Below are 20,039 nucleotides of genomic sequence, written 5' to 3' on the forward strand. Positions count from 1 at the left end.
AACAAAAAGGGGAATTGGGTTGTGGTTAACAGGTTCAGCTGCTTTTCTATTGCATTAGGTTTTTAAAAGTATCGGAAAAAGTCCAGAGGAGGAGTAATGTGAAAGCTAACATGAGGAACACCAGGGCTATCATATCAGGGAAAGTGACTGTAGCTAAGCATTTTTCTTGTGAGCAGAGCAGGATACCTATGAAGTACACACCTGTCAAGTAACAGAGAAGGTTATCCAGTCAACTAAAGGTTATGTATGTTTAAGCAAGAAAGCTCAGAATAAGAAAGAAAGCATAAAGATTTTTAGATACAACATGTTGTAATTGTATGCAATGGACATTTTCCTTTCTTTCAAAGCTATCAGATTTCTAGTGCTTTGGATCTAAAGAAATGAAATGTAATAATTCAATGAAAGTATAATGCTGAAATTGGTCTCTTCTGGTATTATTGTGGGATAGTAATGCAGGTAAATCCCACGTGACTAAATGGCTCAGGGGGTGATTTGAAATGTAGAGAATTTTGGAAGATCAAATCTTTAGAAAACAGAAATTCTGATTTTGGGGCAATTGCAAAATTTTGGATAATCTTTATTTTGTGTATTCAGTTTTTATGTAATTGGTATTTACATGTAAAAGGGCAAGTGTCTCAGTTTTAATTCTTTAAAAAGCCTGGTTAAAATGATTTAGAGTCAAATTTTCTTCTTGGTGAGTAGTATGTGAGTAATTGGTCACTAATGTGAGTAGGGCTTTTCAGTTTGGTCCTTAATTTATTTTTAGTGCAATGAGTTTATTGGAGATGGGTAGGAAAATGGACAATTTAGTGTAATAATATCCCTGACTAACAGGGTCACATTTTCAAAGGCTGCTTCTGAACTCGAGCCCACAGTTTTTGCAGATGTAACCATTTGCACATTAAAACATACATTTTATCTCGAACATTGATGTCTGTCAGATTTGCATGGTCAAAAGCAAGGGGTTTTGCATGAAAATGGTTGTACAAACCTGCAGGCACAGGTTTGGTAGCTGACTGAAGACTGACTGAAAATTTGGCACAGTTACATTCTGTGACATCACTACATTTTGTGATTGCATTTGCATTCAGTGAATGGGGTTAACATTATAGCTTCTGTGATACCTCCTGTAATTCTTCTGAATGCCATTATAATAACTCCTCTATCATCTGTACCTTTTAATGATTCATAAATTCCTTGATTCCTATGAACAGACTCATGGAAAATTATAATAATGCTATAATCAGGACACCAAGCTAGGGTATAGCAGAAACTTCCACTGCCTGACTACCTTTAGCCTTCCTTCATTGCTTAGCTAAATTGTTCAAAATGAGGTTTTCACTACAATTTGAGAAAAGGAACTCCTGAGTTCAACACCAATGCCAGTAAAGGAGACCATGCTGAAAATTAAAAAGCAAAATAGACAATAATGTAACAGATTTCAAATAAAGTACATGCAAGAGCATTCACTGTATAACAGATATATTGTTAGCCAAACTATAATTTCTCTTTTTCCTCTTCTAGTCATTTGATCATTCTAGCTAGTACAGTAATTTCCTCCCACCCATCCCCTACACAGCACATACATTGCACATGCATACGTTACCACAATGACACTTTGCAAGTACTTTTTGTGCAGTAGTTAAATAGCTTCATTTGAAACACAGAGGGTCTTGTGTGAATCAGATCATGTGGCAAATGTTGGGTTTTTCAGCACTCCTTTTTGCCCTACACTTACCAAGGCTAAATCAGTCCCATATAACTGAAGTCAGTGAGACATCACAGGCATGACAGAAATCACTGATGCTGAAATTTAAGGGGGGGCTCTGTAATTTTTTACTATTTTTCTAAGTAATCTAAGCTTTTGAGGAACTAGATCACTCAGGAAATTGGTAACTGGCTATGAAGTCTCTCACCTCAGCATTATATGTTTAAATCCATCGCTCAGGAAATTGGTAACGGGATATGAAGTCTCTCACCTCAGTTTAAATCCATCCCAGGCTGGTAGCAAGTAAAAGCTGTTACCATCTGACAGATGTTGGATGCCCCATGTGAGATGAATTAATGGTATCCATTACAGGTGCCAACATCACAAAAATCACTATTATTCATGGTACCTTGGTAGCACTCTCAGCGCAGATGTCAGTGATTGGGTGGACATGAGGAATTGACTCACCTCTGACCTGTAAAAGTGGCCCCTTCAGGACAGAGTTAAAGAACATTATTTTGAAGGGAAGTTTGCACTACCATTTCTCCTGGTGAATCTGTCCTTAGATAAGAAGAGAGCTATGAACATTGCACATTTCATAGGCTCTGAAGGCATTGAAAAAAGTGAAGTTTTTAAGGTGTGGTTTTCAAGAGCACTCAACATTGGTCTAACTGTGCCAAATAAAGTCAGTGGAGTTTTACCATCAATTTCAGTAGGAACAGCTAGGCCAACTGAGCGCTTTTGAAAGTAACACTTTAGTTTGTTCCATTGTGCACATATAACTCTTGCTCTTTTAAACCAGTTTATGGAAAACATCTTTAGCCAAGCAACAGCAGGTGCACAGGTATGAATTCCATCCTCCATTCATCCAAGGCATTAGTTTTATCAAAGTGTGTTTGAGAGTACGGTTTTTAAATAGCATTGGACTACCCCTCAACTTAAGATGGTGGGAGTTTTGACTAAGAAGTGTATGGCCTGTTACTATATAAAAAAGGCAGTATGAAAAGCAAAATTCAGATGTAATCCACAATGTGCAACCTGTTCACTGATGTGAGAGAAAACCTCTTCTAATGACACCTCAATCTGGGACAGTTCCTCAGATTTGTCACCTAAAAAGAATGGCTCAGGTTTGGGAATCTCCCTCGCATCCTCAGCCGATAAGACTGATGCAAATAATTCATTTAGTTTCTCCGCAAGGGCCTTATTGTCCTTGCGTGCTCCTTTTTCACCTCAACCATCTAGTGACCCCACTGGTTGTTTAACAGGCTTCCTGCTTCTGATGTACTTAAGAACGTTTTTGATATTAGTTTTTGAGTCTTTGACTAGCTGTTCTTCAAATTCTTTTTTGCCCTTCCTAATTATATTTTTACACTTCACTTGCCAGAATTTATGCTCCTTTCTATTTTCCTCACTAGGGTTTAACTTCCACTTTTTAAAGGATGCCTTTTTGCCTCTCACTGCTTCTTTTACTTTGTTGTTTAGCCACGATGACACTTTTTTTGTTCCCTTATTATGTTTCTTAATTTAAGTTGAGCCTGTATTATGGTGTTTTTTAAAAGTTTCCATGCAGCTTGCAGGGATTTCATTTTTTCATTTGTACCTTTTAATTTCTGTTAAATTAATTTCCTCATTTTTGTGTAGTTCTCCTTTCTGAAATTAAATGCTACCATGTTGGGCTGCTGTGGTGTTTCCCCAGCCACAGGGATGTTAAATTTAATTATATTATAATCACTATTACCAAGGAGTCCAACTGTAATCACCTCTTGGACCAGATCCTGTGCTCCACTTAGGACTAAATCAAGAATTGCCTCTCCTCTTGTGGGTGCCAGGATTAGCTGCTCCAAGAAGCAGTCATTTAAGGTGTCAAGAAACTTTATCTCTGCATCCTGTCCTGAGGTGACAGTTCAGTAAAAACCTCTATCTGATGTGCAATGGCAGTCAAAAGAAGGTCTGATCTGGCTTCCATTGAAATCAATGTCTAAACTCCCTCTGATTTCGATGGGAGATAATCAACCTCTTATTATGATGGGATGGAGAATATTACTGAAAATATTATGCTGCTATATAAATCAATGGTTCTTGCTCAGTTCAGGTCACCTTAAAAATATAGTAGAAAAAGATGGTTCAGAGATGGGCAACAAATATTTTAGAAATCGAAAAACTTTCACATGAAGAAGTATTGAAAAGAAAGTGACTTACTAGTTTAGAGAGGAGCCAAAGAAGAGTGGACATGATAGCAGTATACAAAATGTTAACTCATATAGAGAAGGTAAATTGGGTGGCCTTATAACAGTAGAAACAGGGTGACAATAAATAAAATTTGTAATGCAATAGATTTAATGGTGATAAAAGAAAATTCTTTGTTCACCAATGCCCCTGAGCAATTCACTGAAATAAGATACTTATGTGGAAATAAATACCATAAATCATCTAAATTCATAATTTATTACTATACATATATACATGTGAACATTTTCAAATAAATGTGCCAAGTGAATGTGTTTGACTTTCACCTTTCATATTCATATAAATGTATGTAGATTTTTTGCCTTTAATTCTTATATAACTCACAATTTTCCTAAGCTGTGACAGAGAAAGCAGGTGAATTATTTGGCGTACAAATAATGTGTGGCTCTCTTGATTACGTGATAGCAAATTAAATTGGTTTATCTCCACTATTGGTTCCTTAATTTCATAGCGTAACGAAAGGCCTGATCCAAAGTTCACTGAAGTTAATGGAAAGACTGCCGTTGAGTTCAGTGGGCTTTGCTTCAGGCCCCAAGACCCTTGAGTCCCTTCATCATGCCAACAGAGCAACATATCCTCATATTACCCTAAGACAGAACTAGAAGAAATTCAACAGGCTTATATCTGATGCCTCTTTTCATGTGTCCCATAATTGTGGGTGTTTTATAACGAATTGTTCCATTCCTTCTTAATTTTTCTTCTGCCCAAAGGCCTGACTCTCCTCTCACTTACTCATGTGAAAGCCAGGAATAACTCATTTGAAGTCAATGAAATTTCACAGTTTTACTCTAGCGTAAATGAGAGGTGGTTCAGGCCTGGTGTTGTTAGTGATTATGCATTTCAAGGGTATATTCCCTTTTCTTGTTATTTGCTGCTTTGTTCATGAACATAAATTTGTCTACACTGAATGTCTCTTCTCTGCGCAGGCTTTCAGTTTATCTTAGTTAAGTTGTGCTGAATTTTATCATTTTCTTTTTCATTGACTGCCCTACCAGTTTTTATCTCTTCAGTGTATTCTATCACCTTACTGATTGTTCCCACACTTACTGACCTTGTAGATTAGTTTTTTATGTGGTAATCTATCAGAAGCTTTTCTAAAGACTGTAGAAATTATGTCTATACCTTCCACTGTGATCAATAATTTTTAATTCTTTTTAAAAAGTGCTGAGGGCATTCTTAGGCATGATCTTCCCTTTGTGAGGCCATGCTAGCAATTCCTTTTGCAGTTATACCAACTGTTCCCTTATTCTCTTCTGGAATAATAGTGTTTCAAGGATATTACACAGCTCTGAAGTCAGTCTCAATGGTTAGTAGTTTCCTAGATGGATTTAATTTTAACAACATTGTAAGTATCACTGGCCTCTTTTCAGTCCATCTCATATTTCCAAACAGGTTTTAAATAAATCTGCTAATGATTCCCCCATCACTTCTGACATACCCTTCTGAGTAACTTCTGTCTATCTCTGGAGTTATGTTATCCTTAAGATATGTTATGTTATGTTATCCTTAAGACGTTCTAATTTCTTAATGACAATTTCAGTGTGATACCAGCTTTCTTCAGTATTTATTCTTTCTCCCCCAGGAAATTTATGTCTGATTGTGTCATCTATCACCACCCTGGTTTATGGACAATAGCCAGTTCATTGTTTAAGCCATGTCTCCTTGTCAGTAAACTGTCATTGCCATTTTTAGCTGCCCTTCTTTCTCTTTCAGTGACCTTAAATTCCTTATGTAATTGAAAATAAAATAATCCTTATTTACAATATCCTAACTTCATGTGAGATTTCCTTTCATTTTGTACCTTTGGTTTCCTTGTCACTTTGTTACATTCTCATAACTTCATGCTGTAATCTTTCAAGTTTTCCTCTATATCTGATGTTTTATGTAATTTATTTTATGTTTTTATTAAATATGCCTTTTTCGTACATTAATTATAGTATACAATAATTTCACCACTTGTTCATTTTCCTTCTCTTTCCTTTTCATCCAGTGCTGCTTCCCATTCAGTTTCATCCAGCATTTCCTGAGATTCCTTTTGCTGCGTTTCAAAGTTTTTATATTTGCATTGTGGTTTCATTGTAATCTCAATTAGAACACTAACTAGACTATGATCACTGCTGCTTTTAGATGTTTCCCACCTCTGTGACTCAAATTATGTTCTCTTTTACTAAAATCGTAGGTGAAGGACTGATTCCTATTGTCACACTGAGGCATAGGTGGTGCCTAGTGGTATGAACAGGAAGTCTGGCATACTGGTTGGTGTAGAGTCATAGCTCAGAACTTGAGGCATGGTCAGGAGAGCAGCCAAGCACCAGAGCGAGAACAGAACCAAAAGGTAGAACCAGAGTCATGGTCAGGAGGCTAGCTGGTGTTCAGGACCAGGAGTTAGTACTCAGGAGTTCTGAGACAGGCAAGGACTAGAGCTACAGTGGAGTAGGCAAAAGGGTGAAGCAAGGGCTGGACAGGAAGCAGGTGTGGTGCAGCTGCAAGCATGGAATGCAGTGAGAAACCACAGCACTGCTGTTGCTTCAGGGCTTAAATGGTGATCTCTTGGCTCTTCTGACCAATCAGGGAGCACAGTCACTTAGTGTGGGTTTATTGGCCCTGGCTGAACTCATTGGCTTGCTAGGCAACCATGCCTCAAGATACCTGAGTTCCTGACACCTATTTCTGGTTCTCTTATACATAGAAAATAGATCTTGTCAAACTAACTTGATATCATTTTTGATGAGATTACAAGTTTGGTTGATAAAGGTAAAAGATAAAGTTGATGCAATATACTTAGGCTTTTGTAAGGCTTGGTGCCACACAACATTTTGACTAAGAAAGCAGAATCATACAGAATCAACATGGCACATTAAATGGGTTAAAAACTGGATAAATGTGAGATCTCAAAATGTAGTTACAAATGGGGAGTCATGCTTGAGCAGCTGTTTTTCAGTTGGGGTCCCACAGGGTTTGGTTCTTGGTCCTAAGCTATATAACATTTTTATCTATGTCCTGGAAGAAAATATAAAATCATTACTGATAGAATTTGCCGATGACCCAAAGATTGGGGGAGAGGTAAATAATGAAGAGGACAGGTCATTGACACAGACTCAAAGACCACTTGGTAAACTGAGTGCAAGCAAACAATACACATTTTAATGTGGCCAAAGGTAGAGTTATACATCTAGTAGCAAAGATTGTAGACCATACTTCCATGATGGGGTACTCTATCCTGGGAAGCAGTTGACTCTAAAAATGACATGGGGGGTCATGGTAGATAATTAGCTGAACATGAGCCCCGGGTACGAGGCTGTGGCCAGAACAGTTAATACAAACCTTGGATGAGTGAACAGGCGATTATCAAGGAGGAGTAGGGTGGTTATATTACTTTGTTGTATTTGGCACTGGTCTGACTGCTACTGGAATACTATGTCCAGGTAAGGTATCTGAAATTCAAGAAGCATTGATAAATTGGAGAGGGTTCATAGAACAGTTATGTGAATGATTAAGGGATTGGAAAATATATGTTATAATGAAAGCCTTGAGGAGCTCAACCTGTTTAGCTAACAAAGAGAAGATTAATGGATGACTTGATCACAGACTATAAGTACCTACATGGGTATGACATTCCAGGGTGTAACCAGACCAATGAGAGGCTGTCACTCTTGTCCTACAACCTGGGGTGCCTCACAATGCTTTGTGGCTGTAGCTCCCACCTGGGCTGCTCTCAAACAGCCTTTCAGCCTGCAGGCAGGTAAGACCTTGAGTGTCAGTGTATAGCTGCAGCTTTCCAGCGACACGTCAGTCACATGCTGGATTCCCCTAGCTTTGGTTACCACTTGCAGTGTGACCCCAACACACTCACAATTCTGGATTTTCCCCCAAAATGTATGTTCTGCACTGTCCAGTCCTCTCCTGGACAGTCTAGAGCAGTGGTGGGCAACCTGCGGCCCACGGGCCAAACGCAGCCTGTCAGGGTAATCCGCTGGCGGGCCACTAGACAGTTTGTTTATATTGACTGTCCGCAGGCACAGCCGCCTGCAGCTTCCAGTGGCTGCGGTTCACCATTCCCAGCCAATGGGAGCTGCGGGAAGCTGCGCAGGCCACAGGTTGCCCACCAGTGGTCTAGATATATTAGGTCCATTGAGCCTTTGAGGGGATCAATATACAACCGTCTCCTATCTTAAATGGGTTACCCAAACAATTCACAATACTGGATTAGTTTTAATTAAAGAATAAAACAAGTTTATTTACCTACAAAGAGAGCTTTTAAGTGGGTACAAGTATAAGGCATTAAACTCAGAAATGGTTAAAAGAGAAAAAGATAAAACATTTTCTAGTGCTAAAACTTAACAAACTAGACTTGGTTCAAGATAAGATTCTTACCACATGATCCACCAACAGGGCTGACCAAATTTCATGTCAGGATGTCAGAAAAGTCCAATGACTGTTTCTTTTGATGTCTTAGGTGAAACAACGAGAGATGGTTAGGAAGTGATAACTTGAAGTGTTTTTGACCCTCACTTTCATAGTTCTGTCACGCTTCAAAATACATTTTCCTGAAGTTTACCCCTAGATAAAATTCATTCCCACTGCAAGGACGGAGACAAGGAGTCTGGTGGTGAAAGAGGTTCCATGCTGTTGTTTGCTAAGGTGCAAATCTGTTTCGTTCCTGCCTCCCTTCTTTGCCAAAGGAATGGCCACTTGGTAGGGGATTGCCCCCATCAACTTTGATGACAGCTGGCTAGAGGCATCAGCTTATGCTTTGGCTTTGAGAAACAGGTTTAGCCACTCCCCAAATTTGTCTGGTAAACACCATTTAGTCATGATTTCAGCTTATGTTCATAATTTTACATATAATGTTGCTACATACATTTCATCATGATATTACTGACCAGCAAATTATTAGTTTTCAAATGATACTGCACAAGGCATATTTTGTACAAAGATTCTTACAAGTGTGCATAGGGTATGAATATGGGGGTGCATTTGGTCACAATGGGGAACAGAAGTTTGATAATAGAGGGCTCTTCAACCTAGGAAACAAAGGTATAACGAGATCCAGAGGCTGGAAGTTGAATCTAGATGTATTCAGACTAGAAATAAGGTGCAAATTTTTAATTGTAAGGGGAAGTAATCACTGGAACAAATAACCAAGGGTTGTGGTGGCTTTCCTCCCACTGGAAATTTTAAGATCAATATTGGATGTTTTTTTAAGAGATCTGCTCTAGTTCATACAGGAATGTTATGTCTTCTGTTATGCAGGAGGTCAGACTAGATGGCTACAATGGTCCCTTCCGGCTTTGTAATCCATGAATACATTGTTTGAGGAAAGTCCTGTATCCAGTCTACAAACATGACTGACTGATTCCTTCCAAACTTAATGTTTGTGAAAGGTGTTGGATTGGGAGGATTGGAACCAGAAGTCTATTTATCTACAGAAAGGATAAAACACAATAACAGCAGTATAAGCTTACGCCCAGCCATTGTGCCACCACACTGACCTTCAGCAACTGCCCCTACAGGTGAGAAGGTAGTTCAAGTTCCTTATGCAGGCAATCCTAGATCCCTCTGCTGAAATCAGCAAGAATATTTACTACTGTTGTGATGTGGGTTTTCTGGTGATGTAGTCATGTGCTGACTTGGAACAAGAAATTGCCCCCCCCAGGTAGCAGTTACAGAAGCAAATTCATGCTAAATAATGATATCCTACAGTACACAATCAAAGGAACATAAAGTATCAGTACTTGTTTTTAGTTACCATAGTTATTGCAAAACTCTTTCTGGAGAAATTCATAGAAATATTAAAGTTAAAATGCAATGTGGTTTTTTTAAACAACAGATTGCAAAGCTTGCTGAAAGAAAAAACAATTTCAGTATATTCACATATAATAACACAATCATATACAGTAGATTCTGTCCTTCTGCACTTTGCTATACAGTGTTAATGACTGGTACTTAAATACTTTACAAATTGAATTGCACTTGTGTGAAAAACTAGATTGATAAAATAAATTACTGTATCTTGTAGGTTAAAATGTTGGTTCTGCAATTGTAGCTGTTACAAATTACCTAAACCCCTTTTTATATTGCATTTCACATGGCTATATTTTACAACTACTCTAATAAAAAATTCTATACAAAAGTTGTTTGATATTAATAGCAATCATTAACAACTAGATAGATTCTTGTTAAGTATATTTGCAATACATTTAATCTTATTAAAACTCAGCTCTGAGTTGTTTCTTCCAGATATTATAGGTCTTCATGAAGCTAGCAATATAAAGTAGAGATTTCAGCCATTTTCGGCCAAGAATTAGGTTTAGCTTAATGGATCAATTCTTTTCTTATTAAACTGAGTCTGACCAGTGCCAAGTAATACATTCAGCATTGATCTTTGTCTCACCCTGCTGTAGCTTGCGTTCTCTTTATGTACATGAAAAATAAGGTGCCAAGAATGAAAACAATGCCTTTATAATACAAATATAGAATTTTTCACAGACTTCCATTCTGCTTATCATTTCACTTTATTATTAATGTCTTGTTCAATGCTTTTCAGAAACTTATTGTTAAGAAGCACTTTTATTTCCATACAGGCTATTTTCCTTCTTATTAAAAAACAAAACAAAACAAAGAAGACCCATACAAAACTCCAGATTGAAGTGCACCACTTGTTTCAGGGCTTTGGCCCTAAGTATATTGGGCCCCTTTCTATATGCACACCAATTTCTCAACCCCTAAAGGACTCTAGTACAATCTAAAGTGGTTGTCTCTTGGGCTTTCTTTATAAAAATTGTTTGATATGTGGATATTGGAAGTAAAATGAAAGTGGTGGTATGTTATAAAACAGTGCCTAGTAATGGTTCTATATGGAAGTTAGCATGGTGTCAATTTCCCATTTAAAAAAAAAAGACAATTTTGAGCACTTTATAATTCACTTCATAATGCATATTCTTTCTAGGCTGAAGTTTGTGGTGAAATTCTGGCCCCATTAGAGCCAATGAGTGTTTTACCATTGACTTCAATGTGGCCAGAATTTTACCCTGGGTATACAAAGGTCTCTGTCTTTTGAGTAACTTAAAGAAAAATAAATCACAGACATATACCTTAATTCTCATTTACACTAAGACCCCCTTTTCTCTGCTCTGGCAGCGTAAAACAGTCTTGAAGTGGACAGAGGGGCCCTTTAAGGCATAAAAGCGCCTTAGTTTAATGAATACACTTTGTGCCATTTTCAAAGAGTCTATCATTTTGCAAAAGGAAAAGGAGTACTTGTGGCATCTTAGAGACTAACACATTTATTAGAGCATAAGCTTTCGTGAGCTACAGCTCACTTCATCGGATGCTGTAGCTAATTGTGTTATTTAAGCACCTACTTGAATTGCATGATTTTCAAAAGTGCTGAGTTCCTTTTGACTTCAACACTTAAGTGTCTAACTCAGTCCTTCCATTTTAAAAAAATCTTTGCCAAAGCTTTTTTCCCCATCTCTGTTTGGCCCAGAAGCTCAGACCTTTTATTTTCCTCTGATGTGGACCTTCTCACAATGATCCATGCCTTTGTAATTTCAAGGCAGGAGGACTGGAGTGCCCCCTAGCTCCTAATAACATTCTGAGACCCTTTAGCTAGATCAGAATAAAATGACTTCTTCCCTGGGCAGGTTGAGCTGTTATGTGTATATACCACTTGTTCTGTCCTGGCTAATTGTTTGCTACTTGTACTGCTTAGTAAGTACTTAAGCAGCAGATTGCTTCAGCAATTAGACATATCACTTTCTTTAAGTGCTCCAGAACCCAACTCTAACTGAGACTGCTCAAACTTCTGGAAATATCCAGTTCACAATGGGCACATCCTGAGATTTAACAAGATATTTACACTCTACCTTGAATGGTCCCTTACAATATGTGCTAACTACTTGCATTTTGCTGTGATGCTGGTAGTACGTTTCCCAGACCTGAAGAAGAGCTCTGTGTGGCTCAAAAGCTTCTCTCTCTTACCAACAGAAGTTGGTCCAATAAAAGATACTACCTCACCCACCTTGTCTCCCTAATATCCTAGGACAAGCATGGTTGCAGCTACACTACATACTATAATGTCAGTTGTATAGTCTCTTCCATAACTCCAGCATGAGACCTATCTTTACCATTTCTGTCACAGTCCTAGCTGTTGGTTCTTCTCTATAAAACACAAATTGGTCTACCATTCCATTATCTGAGAGATCAGCTCTCTCCCTCTGACACTTGGCTGGAGTGTCAATCTGTCGTTGTTGTTGGTTCCTGAAGCATTCCCACTGGTGGTGAGCCCATGACTCAGGATCCCACTCCCAGATCTGCGGGGAGGACCTTTGGGTCTGTGCAGTGTTCCACTGACTTCACTGAGGCACCATGCAAGCAGAGCTTTCCATGCAGGACTGGGGACTTGGGGAGTTTAATTGCACAGTGCAGCTCTTCCAGTTTTTTTAATTGGTCAAGCTTTCTGGTGACCTTTAAGAACAGCATTAAGGACTGAGGATTTTTAAGTAAGCAAGAGAGGCGTGGGCATGTTATATTGTATTTATAATCAACTCTTTTATTGATGTAAAGCACTAGCAGAATGAGAGGTGCAGACAGAAATTTCTATAATAAATTTTAAAAGTCAAATATCCAGCAACACTTGTAATAGGAACAAAGGAAGTAGTTAATGATGGAATTTCAGCCTGGGCTTTGCTACATAGTTTGAGGGGAAAAAAGGTGCAGTATAATCCTTTTTTGCAATCAGATGGATGTCCATAAAACCCTGTTTAGCTACTGCCCATGTAGCGCTTAATGCATCAAAATGTACATCTGAGTCCATATTAGTGTTATGCTTTCTTGTCCTGGCTTGTGGAAGGTATGCTTTGTTTTTGTTGCTTCTGAATCTAGGCCATAGACATGACATAAGGGCCCAAACCAATCCTCAGAGAATTTAAACCAGGCGATTCACTGATCAATGAGTGCCCGCAAAACTCCTGCACAGTGGCCTGTGCGCATTGCCCATCACGGAAACGCAGGCAATCCGGGTAGCGGAAGGTGCCAAGGGGTTATGAAGCAGGCACTAAATCACAAGGAGCATGTGCCTGGTCTCTGGAAGATCCACCCCGATTGCCACTTACTGGCTCCTTGTGCTGTGTCTAGAGGAGGTGAGCACTGGAGGTTTACAGGGACCAAGGAACACAGGGCAATAGTTACTTTCCGCTATTCCCTGGCTGGCTGTGGCTTTTCGGGAATACTCATTTGCCCAGCCCAGAAAGAGCATTGGGCACTAAATGATTGTTTTGAGTATTTAAATATATAGGTTTCCTTAGTCTCCTTGACTTCATCTGTTAAATTTAAGAACCTTTTCTTAATTTTTTTTAAAACATTCATGTTAGTAGAAATTTAAACACATGAAGTTGTAACACACATAGGACTCCAGATTTAGATTCACTTGCCTCAAAATAAAGATGAATAATCTGTCTTCAGATGGAAAAATGTGGTGGCATGACAAAAGTCTACAGAGTTGCTGAAACAGGACACATTCCACAGGAGTCCTACTTTGAAAACTGGTAAAAATCTAATTGAGACATACAGATTTTCATGTTTAATTTACATTGTTAAATATCTCTTCAGTTTTCTGCAATGTGGAGCTTTGCATTTTCCTTTTTGCCTTTGTGAAAGGCACACCCTTTTAAGTACATTCTAGTCTGTCAGGTTCACAGTATGCATGACTTAAAACTGAGGATCAATTTTAGATCCAGACTTTTTCAAGCAAATGAATGAGCTACCATAAATCGATAATGCATTTGTATGTAAACAAAGGACGTGCATTGCCTAGACATTTAACCCAATAAATGGCAGGCCAATACTACACCTCTTTAGACAAAATATTTAATTTGTTAACAGGCATTTTTACTGGTTCTGATGATGAAATATTTCTAGAATCTTTCTGGTTTGTATAGCTACAAAGCTAGGGGGACAACACTGAAGGTTACATCAACAAAGATCTAATTCATGCATCTGTATCTGGAGCTGTTTGCTGTAGAGTGTTTATAGTGATACAATTAAAAAAATCTCTTAATCTTTCTTCTGGGCTGCTAATTCTGCCACAGATATCCATCCTCCTCAGTCACTTCTTGTGCCTTTCTCCTTTGACAGTGAATATATTACCAGTATCCTCCCGAGTAATGGTAGTGCCCAAGGCCCAAAGAGGAAAACAAGTCTCCTAACTTCACTATGGTCTCTAGGCCAGTGGTGGGAAAACCACAGCCCTCGGGCCGCACGCGGCCTGTCAGGGTGATCCACGGGCAGGCCGTGAGACAGTGTTTACATTGACCGTCCATAGGCATGGCTGCCCTCAGCTCCCATTGGCTGGGAACGACGAACTGCGGCCACTGGGAGCTGCTGGCAGTAGTGCCTGCAGACGGTCAGTGTAAATAATGTCTCGCAGCCCGCCAGTGGATTATCCTGATGGGCCCCAGGTTGCCCACCACTGCTCTAGACCAACTGTATACTAGTGCATGTATCTGAGTACTTAAGGTAGAACAGAAACTCTGTGAGACACAATTGGGAAGATTTCACTAACTTCTATCATGAACTGGGTTAAATATACTTGTTTCTCAGCAACCACCCAAATCAGACAATGTTCATTAACTATTATATATGCATTTCAAAATAATTGCAAAGTTTCAATGAAGTTTTAATATTAAAAAAATTCCAACTAAATTTTCCTTCAAATTCCTCTTGTGTTTGATCAGCAATAGTACAGATGATTTTTTTCAATATATTGAATTTTGTTAAGGGAAAAATTACGCTTTTTATACATTTGTCACATCAACCTGCTTACCCATCTTCCAACCAGCTATGCAAGATGCCACTCTTTTGCTCTGTAAGAAGACACATGCTTCTTGTTTTATACAAAGATTAAAGAGGCAATACAAACTTGGAGCAAAACAGTGATGTTTTTGTGTACATACAGCACCAGGGTATGTGCACTGTCTAGATGATGAAAGAACTCCTGGACTGGCTAGCTCAGCTATGTAGAGGAGAAAGGAGTCTGTTTTCAGCTTTGTGTTATATTGCCCTACTTCTGGAAGGACAACTTCAAGGTAAGAATTTTGCCCTCTTGAAAATTCAAAAGCTTAGCTACCAGCCAGGGAAATACCAACATTTTTGCTCCTGAACAAATTCACAGATTGTTGCATCAATCCAGACAAATGTTAGTTGTCTCTCACTAGACAAAACTGAGAACATAAAAACACAAACAGCACAGTTCTACTTCCAGCCTCAAGACTCCTAGGTGGGGGCCTGTATTGTCACTGCTTATTCAGTCACTGGCTTGTCCCATACAGGCCAAATTATGCTATGAGAGCTGTGGCTAGACTTGGGTACAAGATGGAAATGCATGAAAGGGAATGTGCTTCTGAGAGCAGCCTGCTGCTTCTCTGAATGTGCATAGCCTGTTCTTCAGAACTAAGTGCTGGTGGCATGAATGTATTTTGGAACTGCGTGGGGCACCTAAAGGGAAGAAGATCCTTATACCCTAATGCATATGCATGCCAGGGCCAGCCACAGTCACTTTGTATATTAGACATGTTTTGACATAAGTTGTCTGCCAAGTTTTTAAGAAAAAAAGAAGGGCACAAAAGAAAAAAGAGGATAATGTATTGTAAGTAGAGATGGAAAAAGTATTTTTGGCCACTGCTGCTAGCTGGGTATTTAGAAGACCTTGCTCATGCAGCAGTACACCTGAGATATGACTCAGTGAGTATTTGTGAGCAAACTCCATCAGTTATGGGAGCTGATTTAAACTATGCCATCTCCACCAGTTATTCCCTTCAACCATTCTGCGCTGATTCATCTCCTTAATATGGATTGAAGGAATAGAAGACCCTGATGCAGCTGACACAGTGAAGTTCTGCAGTATCAGAGGGTCAGTTCTGAGGAACCAGTGCAGCTCTCAGTAATAGTGCTTATATGCACAATAGTCCAGCCAACAGATAAAATCATAATGCCACACTCTACAACAGGCATGTTGTTCCATCCATCAAGGAACAGTGCTACAAATAATTAAACAGAAGCATGGAGCTTGTTATTTTTCATGTAGAAGGACTACAGACTCAAGGTCTAAGTGTTTGCAATAGAGCCGAAGGAGTCTACTGTTTGGTCAGGTGAATACCCATAATGAAGAGTCTTCAAGGGGTAGATTTGCAAAGTGCTTTGTGATCTTCCCAGTAAAATGAGTGGGAATTTGTGAATAAAACACCACATAGCACTTTAAACACTTACTTCTAAACAATTGTTGACACTGCAGGTGATTAGGACCAAATTTTCAAAGCAGTCTCATTCCAGCCTCCATTTGTGCAGGGCTCAGCAGTTTAGCATACAAATCAGTTTTTACCTGTGAGATAGAATTTGCATTTCCAAAGCCTACTCCCAGTTGATTTGTGCTCAGTTTCCATGGACAAATGAATTTTGTTTATGTAAATGTTGTCATTTGTGCACATTAGTTATGGTTGCAAAAACTGCCTGTCTAAGTGAATGTGTGTGATACAAAAAGGTCATTTTGCCCCTTTAGGTCTACTCTGTCAAGGTATACTAACATGACTATCACAGGAGTCAGATATTAATAATACACTTATTAATCGGACACTAAATACTTACAGTACTGGGAGCTGCGCCAGTGTAACCGGGGACAAAATTTGGCCTAGCGACTTGCTCAAAGGAATGACCACTATCAGTTTCCTTAGGCCCCTCAGATATACTTGCCTAAAGAAAGATAATGCCATTGCAGCATCCCTGAAAGAGAAAGACTTATAGACTCATAGATATTAAGGTCAGAAGGGACCATTATGATCATCTAGTCTGACCTCCTGCACAATGCAGGCCACAGAATCTCACCCACCCACTCCTGCAATAAACCTCTCACCTATGTCTGAGCTATTGAAGTCCTCAAATCATGGTTTAAAGACTTCAAGGTGCAGAGAATCCTCCAGCAAGTGACCTGTGCCCCATGCTACAGAGGAAGGTGAAAAACCCCTAGGGCCTCTTCCAATCTGCCCTGGAGGAAAATTCCTTCCCGACCCCAAATATAGTGATCAGCTGAACCCTGAGCATGTGGGCAAGATTCACCAGCCAGATACCCAGGAACGAATTCTCTGTAGTAACTCAGATCCCACCCCATCTAACACCCCATCACAGGCCATTAGGCCTATTTACCATGAATAGTTAAAGATCAATTAATTGCCAAAATCATGTTATCCCATCATACCATCTCGTCCATAACTTATCGAGTTTAATCTTGAAGCCAGATATGTCTTTTGCCCCCACTGCTTCCCTTGGAAGGCTGTTCCAGAACTTCACTCCTGTGAGGGTTAGAAACCTTCGTCTAATTTCAAGTCTAAACTTCCCGATGGCCAGTTTATATCCATTTGTTCTTGTGTCCACATTGGTACTGAGCTTAAATAATTCCTCTCCCTTTCTGGTATTTATCTGTCTGATATATTTATAGAGAGCAATCATATCTCCCCTCAGCTTTCTTTTCATTAGGCTAAACAAGCCAAGCTCCTTGAGTCTCCTTTCATTAGACAGGTTTTCCATTCCTCAGATCATCTTAGTAGCCCTTCTCTGTACCTGTTCCAGTTTGAATTCATCCTACTTAAACATGGGAGACCAGAACTGCACACGGTATTCCAGATGAGGTCTCACCAGTGCCTTGCATAACAGTACTAACACCTCCTTATTTCTACTGGAAATATCTCGCCTGATGCATCCCAAGACCGCATTAGCTTTTTTCACAGCCATATCACATTGGTGGCTCATAATCATCCTGTGGTCAACCAATACTCCAAGGTCCTTCTCTTCCTCCGTTACTTCTAATTGATGCGTCCCCAGCTTATAACAAAAAATCTTGTTATTAATGCCTAAATGCCTGACCTTACACTTCTCACTATTAAATTTCATCCTATTACTATTACTCCAGTTTACAAGGTCATCCAGATCCTCCTTTATGATATCCTGGTCCTTCTCTAAATTGGCTATACCTCCCAGCTTTGTATCATCCGCAAACTTTATTAGCACACTCCCACTTTTTGTACCCAGGTCAGTAATAAAAAGATTAAATAAGATTGGTCCCAAAACCGATCCCTGAGGAACTCCACTGGTAACCTCCCTCCAGCCTGACAGTCCACCTTTCAGTATGACCTGCTGTAGTCTCCCCTTTAACCAATTCCTTATCCACCTTTCAATTTTCATATTGAGCCCCATCTTTTCCAATTTAACTAATAATTCCCCGTCTGGCACTGTGTCAAATGCCTTACTGAAATCTAGGTAAATTAGATCCACTATGTTTCCTTTGTCTAAAAAGTCTGTTACTTTCTCAGAGAAGGAGATCAGGTTGGTTTGGCATGATCTACCTTTTGTAAAACCATGTTGTATTTTGTCCCATTTACCATTGACCTCAATGTCCTTACCCACTTTCTCCTTCAAAATTTTTTCCAAGACCTTGCATACTACAGATGTCAAACTAACAGGTCTGTAGTTACCCGGATCACTTTTTTTCCCGTTCTTAGAAATAGAAACTATGTTAGCAATTCTCCAGTCATACGGTACAACTCCTGAGTTTACAGATTCATTAAAAATTCTTGCTAATGGGCATGCAATTTCATGTGCCAATTCCTTTAATATTCTTGGATGAAAGATTATCTGGGCCCCCCGATTTAGTCCCATTAAGCTGTTCAAGTTTCGCTTCTACCTCAGATATCCTCATTCCCATTTGTCATGCTACCATTATCCCTAAGATCCTCATTAAAGACTGAGGCAAAGTATTTGTTTAGATATTGGGCCATGCCTAGATTATCCTTAACCTCCACTCCATCCTCAGTGTTTAGCAGTCCCACTTCTTCTTTCTTTGTTTTCTTCTTATTTATATGGCTGTAGAACCTTTTACTATTGGTTTAAATTCCCTTTGCAAGGTCATTCTCACTTTATCCCTACATGTTCTGACCTCAGTAAGTAGCTTTCCTTGGTTATCCCTCCCATCTTCCACTCCTTGTATGCTTTCTGCTTTTTCTTAATCACCTCTCTGAGATGCTTGCTCATCCAGCTTGGTCTACAACTCCTTCCTATGAATTTTTTCCCCTTTCTTGGGATGCAGACTTCTGATAGCTTCTGCAGCTTTGACTTGAAGTAATCCCAGGCCTCCTCTGCCTTTAGATCCATAAGTTCTTCAGTCCTATCCACTTCCCTAACTAATATCCTTAATTTTTGAAATCAGCCCTTTTGAAATCAAAAACCCTAGTCACAGATTTATTTTCATTTATCCTTCTGTTCAATTTGAACTGAATTAGCTCATGATCACTTGAACCAAGGTTGTCCCCTACAACCATTTCTTCTATGAGGTCCTCACTGCTCACCAAAACCAAATCTAAAATGTCATCCCCTCTTGTCGGTTTAGCAACTACTTGGTGAAGGAATCCATCAGCTATTGCATCTAGGAAAATCTGAGCCCTATTATTATTACTAGCACTTGTCCTCCAGTCTATATCTGAGAAGTTAAAGTCTCCCATGATCACGCAGTTTCCATTAGTTTACTTCATTAAAAACATCAGTTTCCATTAGTTCCATAATTTACGTCATTAAAAACATTAAAGAAAATATCCAAATTAGATCCCGGCGGTCTATAGCACACCCCAAGCACTATCACAGGGGAGGCTCTAGTAGTTTTCTTCCCCAATGTGATTTTTGCCCAGACGGACTCTGTCTTATCGATTCCATCGCTTCTTATTTCTTTACATTCTACCTCATCATTGATATACAATGCTACTCCCCCACCTTTACCTTTATTTCTGTCTTTCCTAAACAGCACATACCCTTCAATACCCGTACTCCGGTCATGACGACTATTCCACCATGTTTCTGTTATCCCTGTAATATCTGGTTTCACTTCCTGCACCAGTAGCTCTAGTTCCTCCATTTTGTTACCTAGGCTCCTCCTAGGTATCCACACTGCCCTTCCTCCTTATGTCCATTCTCCTACCCACGGCTGTATCCTTTCTTATTTTGTTTTCTTCCTTCTCAATGCTAAAATCCGGTGTGGAGATTACCT

At 39.3% G+C, this 20,039-nt stretch overlaps 1 long non-coding RNA gene and 1 pseudogene across 9 annotated transcripts in view; both read left to right on the forward strand.

The window, feature by feature from the left end:
- The window catches only part of LOC140909618 (uncharacterized), a 754,751-nt gene that overhangs the window by 30,043 nt on the left and 704,669 nt on the right, over positions 1–20,039 (forward strand). The window lies entirely within an intron of this gene.
- The window catches only part of LOC140909617 (uncharacterized), a 73,846-nt pseudogene continuing 63,046 nt past the window's right edge, over positions 9,240–20,039 (forward strand). Inside the window, exon 1 of the transcript XR_013635606.1 lies at positions 9,240–9,468. The product of XR_013635606.1 is annotated as an uncharacterized LOC140909617 (transcript). The remainder of the gene's footprint in view (positions 9,469–20,039) is intronic.

This window comes from Lepidochelys kempii, chromosome 3 (assembly GCF_965140285.1).
Source record: "Lepidochelys kempii isolate rLepKem1 chromosome 3, rLepKem1.hap1, whole genome shotgun sequence".
Lineage (NCBI taxonomy): Eukaryota > Metazoa > Chordata > Testudines > Cheloniidae > Lepidochelys > Lepidochelys kempii.